We start from the raw sequence: 7,148 nt of genomic DNA, 5'->3' as shown, positions 1-7,148 counted from the left end.
GTGTTTATATGGAAAGCAGCCATGTGTGAGTACTTATGTGTGTCCATGGGAAGCTGTTCTGTTCCTATGGGCACTTGTCCAAACCTGGTGAGTATAAAAGTGAAGTGCATGAAGAGAAGGGTGGGGATGTGGTGTCCATAGTCCTGCAATGTGGCAAGATACCCTGGTCACTCTTAGCACCTTGCTCGTGCAGCTGGAGAGATGAGTTTTCATGGTCTCACCAGTCCTTTATACTCTTTGGCAGATGGAAGAGGCTGAGAGCAGAGGGGCAGTCCACAACATGGGGTCCCTGATGCAGGCCCACAGATCCAGTCCCACCCCTGCTCCTCAACTGCCTTGTCTAGCACACTCCCCTTCAAGGCCAAGCTCTCCAGTCACTTGTCCCTCTTTTGCTGCTGTTGTGGGGCTCTGAGCCCTATTCCAGTCCTCTGCACCACATGCCAGCTCCAATAAATCCTTCAGGGGGAACTGGGAGAAAAAGCCACATCCCAAGGAGCCCACTGGTCAGAAACCTGTGTGTTGCCCCTTCACAGGACCCGTCACCACTCAGATAACTGACTGCATCCTCCTGGGGAACATCAGCAGTGGGCAGGGGCTGTGCATGAACAGCACTGAGAGCTTCAATCAGTGACAGCTTCATCAGTGACATCTTCACTGACATGAGCTGCCTGCCCAGTGAATGCAGCCTGAGTGTCATCCCCTACATCTGCCACGGGGAGGGTTCCGCACACGCCTCAAGGCTCCATGGGGATTGTCATGGAATGGGGCAGCCCTGCTTCTGGGACACTGATGAATGCATCGAGGTCTCACTGAAGAAAGGGAATTGTTTCCTCATCCACTGCTGGGATGGCTTCTCCTGGGGTTCTACTTGCATCATTGTGTAGCTGATGGTCAAACACAGCACAAAGTTGCTGTCAGCTTATGTGTTCGTGAGGTATCTGCTGAACATTGAGGAGTGTTGTCAGGGCCTGCTGGTGGGTTTGGAGCCTGAGGGCATGAACATCATGTGCCCAAAGCACTCCCTGCCAAGGAAGATAGCATGGAGCTACGTGGACAGGGTGGCTGTGTTGGTTGGCAGCAGCCCTGAATAGGAAAACCCAAAAACCTTAACCCCATTTCATGGGCAGATGAGGTGACTGCTGCTGTGGGGTGTAGGACAGCACTAGCACAAGATGTGAAAGTGATGGCCTTCCTTTGGAGAGCTCCTAGAGGCTGCTGTCAGCAGAAGAAGAGCATGGGGAGCTCTTTTGGAGATACATTGGAGAGAGCAGGTATGTCCTGGGCAGCATGGGAGCCGTGTGCTTTGCTTTGGTCCAACATGATTTTGGGAAAGCAAAGGGCAGTCAGACACAGGTTTCCCCAGTGATATTGCCCGAACTTTTACCATGATTACAATTGCTGCTGAGCAGAAGGCTTGTGTTTTCTAACAGTGTCATCCTTGGAAATAAGACATAGTGTCGTCTGGTGTCATGTCACTCCACAGTGCCTGTCCACTTGACACTTGTGGGATGTTGAAGAGGAGACAAGGTGTAAAGGTGTAGGAGAGTGCCATGAGGGACATCTTCATCAGCCTCATCCTTCCAACATGTGGTGATTCTTTGGAGAAGCCTGGCCCAAAAGAGCCACACCTGAGTCTCTAAAACTTTGTGCAGAACCTCCTGTCTGTGACAGGTCTTCACTCTGTCTGACCTCGCAGGATGGTGGAAGTGCTTTGGGAATGGTGGCCCACACCCATGATGCATTCCTCTAGCCCAAGTGGCGGGAAATGAGGAAGGGAACAAGGTCAGATGCTCCATAGGAAAGTATCCAAGTATGAACAGTGCATCCATTCTGGCCCCTGTGGAATACCCTCACTTACACCTAATATTCACAGAGCCAAACACCGCTCTGAAGAATGTCCTGGAGCTTCTTTATGCCTTCCTTGAGCTTTTCTGCAAGAAATTTGTTCCTTCATCACTCAAACATTTACGTAATTCCCTTGGAAACTTCTGTCTTTCTTAATGTTAACCATAGCTTCTAGATTTGACATGGATTTGTTTTTCCATTCTTCCTTGTGCTCACTGGGTTTCTTCCTTGTGGCAGTTAGGTCTGGTGCCTCTTTCTTTTTCTGGGACAGTTGCCCTGCAGCTTAACCCCTGTGCAAGGCAGCTCCGTGGAAAGCCTTCTGCAGACTTGGAGGCTCGACCTGCTCATCCTATTACCACACCTCACTATCCACTCCTCCCGTATCCTACAAACACCTCTGTTGGCCAGTATTTTGTTCATGGGACTTCTTTCTTTGAACTTCTTCTTTCCAACATATCAGGCCAACACTTTCCTGTCACAAGGTGAAAACCACACCCTTGAATTCTGAGCAGATCTCTTTTGCCGGGCTCCAGGAGGTTCAGAACACCTTCACCTCGCATTGCTCACATTCCCTGGCTGTGGGGAATTTTGAATGGAGAACTCCCATTTTTGATTCCTCCACCAAGAACTGAGCTGCTCTCTGGAGGACTGATGGGCCAGCAGAGGCCAGAATGTGTAGCTGCAGCATTTCAAAGGGACAAATCCCAAGTGGACCCAGCCTTGCCCACGCTAATGGTTTCCCCCTCCTCCACATGCTACCACGGCAAACCCCTGCAAGACACCATCCCCATCCCAAGGACTTGCTCTTCCTTCAGCAGGATCTGCAGCACTACTTGCGTGGTGCTGAGGGTGGTGAAACAGGAAGCCTGCAGCAAGGGATTTGCCACTATCTATATAATGTCTGGGAGTCGCCTGGAAAATATTGTCAGGGCCATGTCTGAATCAGCCTAAAAAATCCCAGCTGGAAGAGGAGGGAGCGCCTGGCCTGGGGGAGGAGAGCAGGAGCTGTTTGGGTCCCTGTCTCCATGGGATCCCCTACACACACACACTACATGTGCTGTGACCAGGGCTGGGAAATATTTCCAGCTACGTTTCCACCTGCTTCTCCTTCAGATCCATGGAGATATGGGTCATCCCACAGAGGGGATTACCCTTCTTGATGTCAGCATGGGGCTGCTACCCCATGCTCTGCTGCCTCTGCCCAGCCCCTGGCTGGATTTGAAGCTTGGGGCTGCCTGCAGCAGCTCCACAGATTGTTTTGCAAAAAAACGGAGTTGTGTTAAAATATTTCGCACAGGGAAGAGCTGCAAATATTTCCTGTGTGAGGGAAATAAGCGAGGTTAAAAAAGCTAGTGCTGGATGGCTTATTAAGGGATTGCTCTTGCATATGCTGTCGGCAGTGGATATTTGGGGTGCAAGCTCTTTCCTCTCTTCCTTCCTGAAGGGCAGAGCTGTTCCCAAGCCCTTGGAGGCAAACTGAGTCATGTCCTTGTCCATGGATAAGCCACTCTGTGTATCCAAGGGGAAATTTTAATTAGAGGCCTTGCAGATGGATGGCTGTGTGCAGGGAGCCTGGGCTCCCCAGAGATTCGAAGCCTTATCTATTGTGACTGGTTGGTGGCAGGAGGAGGGAGAGGAAGGCTCCCTCCTTGGCACTTCTGAGGAAAAACACCTCCCCAGCTCCTCCAGATCCCATGGGTAGAAGATGTTCTCCTCCTCCCCACCCCTCCTTCCCTGGGGGCTGCCCTCTCCTGTTCTCCTGCTGGCCTGGCCTGCCCCAGCCAAGGGAGGTGCACAGGGGACTCTTGCACATCATTGGTCTGAGAAGGTCTCCATGCCCTTAAAGAGAAGGTGGATTTTCTGCTGAGCTACCCGAGAAGCCCTTTTATACCTCCTTACTCAGCCAGCTGCCTGAGGCTCGTCTGTCCATCCTGTCCAGCCAGCACGACTCTGATTTTCTCCTCCAGACTTGGGTGAGCCTTTTTACATATCTCTTAATGACCCAGCTTGCTCTTAGGGAGTGATGGGGGAGCAGATTTGCTTACCTGAGTATTAGGGAGATAAATACCAGGTGGGGGTGGCCTGCTGGGAGAAACAGGGGTGCTAAAAACTTCCTCCATCCTTTGCTTGTCGGAGAGCGTCTGTGCGCTGGAAAGGTTCCCTCTGTCTCTTCCAGTGAGCTTTTTTCCTTTTGATTTCATGCTTTCCCCTCCCTTGGCTGGTTCTGCTCTCAGTTTGAGTGGTGAGGGCAAGTGAAGCCTAACGCTGACCTCTCCAGGGCCATAGGATTCAGGATCCTTGCCTGCGGTGACTGGGCTACGCTCCCTGCTTACACCCCTTCCTCCAGTTCCCTACCCGACCCTTGCAGTGCCTTCCTCCCCAAAAACACCCTTGGACAGGCACCGACATCCAAATTTATGGTGTCCTCCCGGCAGAACAGGTGATTCAAGCCCACGTCGCGGGCAGCGAGCTGCAGCCCGGCGTTGTCCCCTTGGTTGCCCGGCGTCGCTGCGGCCGAAGCGGGAGCGTGTGCTTGCGGGGCAGGGATGTCAGTAAAAATAGCCGGCGTTCCTCGGCCGCCCCGGCCTCGGCTGCAGCTCCGCCACCTGCGGCGGCTTGTGCTGCGCATCGCTCCGACCTCCCTGAGTCACGGGGGCTGGCACCGGGGAGAGGCTGCCGTCCCAGGAGACAGCTGCAGCTCCTTCTGCAGCTCCCTGGCCATTTTTAGAAGCACTTCCCCCCCCCCCCCCCCCGAAGTAATGTGATGGGCCTGCACATTTTCCAGGATAATGTTTCCTTGGCCCTGCAAGCCTTGCCTCCTTCCTCGGGCATGAGCCCCCGTTAATGCTTCTCCTCCTGACGGAGCCTCCCAGGTCTGCAGACGGCTGCTTTTGGGGGCCTTGTCTGCCCTGCAGAGGACTGGCTTGGGAGATGCAAGCAGCAGATATTGCTCTGCTAGAGAAGTAAAATTCTATTTGTGTGGGAATCATTTACCGCAAAGGAAAGGTGCTCTTCCATCTCTTCCCTAATAAGCTGCATTGTACCTGTAAAATTTCCACTTAAAGCAAATGCAAGGAATTGTCTGGGGATTTTTTTTTGTGCCTGTATCAACTCAACCACAATTTCCAACCCTGCTCTACATCACCTGTGCTGAGGTTGCTGCAACAGGCTCCCCTGTCCCACAGAATGTGTGCATACACTGGCAGCAGCACCCTCTGAAGTCCTTCCTCGTCACCTGGGATCACTGCCAACCCTTTGCAGGCTTTGAGATATTTCTTGTTTATGAAGTGAAGTAAGGTTGAATGTCAAAGTGAAGCAGTAAACTGAAAATAGCTTTTGCCTTTCTTCATTGAATAAAATGGTTTTCTGGGGGTCAAACAAGAAGCATACCTGCAGGAATCACTGTCACAGATCTCTCTTTTTCTGGCTCAGCCCCATCTGGTCTTTTCCAGAAGTCCCTTGATGCTAAGGTTTGTGTTGCTATGAGGAAATGTTTGCCTCTTGTCTACAAACTGCAGCCTAGTTCCCTATATGATGAAAAATTGGTGAAGTTGGGAAACAAGAACAGACCTGTTCCTCATTTTATTTTCTAGCGGAGTCTTCCTTTGTTTTTAAACCCAAGAAAGTGACCACCAGCATGAATAGTTATGAACTTTTTTCCTTGGTTTTCATTTCAGGCTCACAACCATCTAAACCAAGATGTCTGAGTAAGTTCCCATTTTTCTGTCTCTAATATACTGTTGGCATTAAAAAATTTTGTTCAACCATCAACTTTTTATGCTTGTTAAAATTCTTCTGCTTGTTTTCAGTTAGGATGCTAACTAACTGCTTTTTTTTCCTCTTTCCCCTTTCTCTTCCTTCCTTTCCTTGTCCATCTGCTTTTCCTGAACAGTGAAGAGGTAAGTGTGTTTTGCTGGGGTTTTCCCTTTAGTGATGCTCATGGCAGCAGTCCTGGCTTCACTGTTCCTTCCTAGGAAAATCAGCTGCTGGGGGTGTGTGTGGGAGGAATGGCTCATGGTTATTTTCTTGCTGACTCCTCCTGGTAAACACGTGAAGGAGAAGAAAAATCCCTTTTGAAAGACTTTTTTTTGTCTCCTGGCTTGGAGTTAGATGCTTTTTTCCCTCCATTCCTGCTTCCCCAGCCGGCCACGAGATGGTGCTGGGAAGGCAGTGGTCCAGAGCCGCCTCTCCTCCATCATCAATCCACCATCCCGCCCTTGGCCTAGCATCCCATCCTCTCCTCCTTCCCCACGTCTACCCCTTCATTTTCTACACACTGAGCACTGAAAAATCACTTCTAAAAGCCATTCCAAGGAGATCTGGATCCAGGGGAGTGTGAGCAGGGTGGAGGTTGCATTCTTAGCAAGTTTTCCCCGGCTTCTGGCAGAGCCAGGTGGGGCTGGGGGCGCCTGGAAAAATGCAGGGGAAGGTGTGGGAGGATTGTTCGTGGCTTTGTCACTCCACATTTCCTCCTAGCAAATTGCTCCATCCTTCATTTCTGCTTGGCATCTCCCCATATGTCTGAAACACCACAAGCTCCAGCTTGTTCTCACCGAGGGAAAAGAGGATGTCAGGGACACATAGAAATGCCACAAAATGGTGCTGATATCCAACATATTCTTTTACTCCCCATCAAACCCAGACCTCCCAGAAAAGGCTGGGAGGACACTCTTTGCTAAGGTACCAGTTTTCAGATGGAGAATAAGCCCTGAACTAACAGCCCTCAAGGAATCTGATTACCTGATGGTTAATGGTGTGCTGCATCTCTGAGCATGGTGTCTTTTCTCTGCAGAGCCCTCCAGCCCTGTCAGGAGGGCCTTGGCACCATTTGCATATGCAAGACATGTCATATTTTGTTACATTTCACTCTGCACATCCTTATCTACTTCCTCCTCTATGCAGCACAGACCCACACCCAAGTGCTGCCTTCCACTCCCCGCCCCTCAGCATATCAGATGTGTTTCCCCTGGGCTAGCCCAACTCAGACGTGCCCTGTCTTCTGGGTGAAATGCTCAGGAAACAGCTGAAATGCAGAAGTTGTGGGTTTTTTATAAATAGGAGCCCTGGTCCAGCATGACAAGTACAGAAGGGCAGCCTGCAGTTGTGTCTGTCCTCCATCTGTGATGAGCCCCTGCTTCAGTATCACTTGCACTGGGTCTTTTCAGCTTCAAGAAATTACACAGCCTTCATGTTTTCACCTGTCTGGCTGTCCTTGTCACCAGAATGTCAGAAGGACACGTGCCTTGGACTGCTCAGAAAGACATCCCACAGCTCCTGAGTGCCCAGGGACATGGGAGTCATTA

The 7,148-nt window shown here is 50.9% G+C and overlaps 1 long non-coding RNA gene across 1 annotated transcript; it reads left to right on the top strand.

Annotated features, from left to right (window-relative positions):
• Nucleotides 1-3,700: 3,700 nt before the first annotated feature.
• On the top strand, nt 3,701-5,557 carry LOC138110949 (uncharacterized). Its single transcript, XR_011151178.1, has 2 exons — nt 3,701-3,818; nt 5,523-5,557. It is a non-coding gene; the product is annotated as an uncharacterized lncRNA (long non-coding RNA).
• Nucleotides 5,558-7,148: the final 1,591 nt, after the last annotated feature.

This window comes from Aphelocoma coerulescens, chromosome 5, assembly GCF_041296385.1.
Source record: "Aphelocoma coerulescens isolate FSJ_1873_10779 chromosome 5, UR_Acoe_1.0, whole genome shotgun sequence".
Lineage (NCBI taxonomy): Eukaryota > Metazoa > Chordata > Aves > Passeriformes > Corvidae > Aphelocoma > Aphelocoma coerulescens.
Note: the sequence above shows the minus strand (reverse complement) of the source record. Positions and strands in the feature narration are given on the sequence as shown.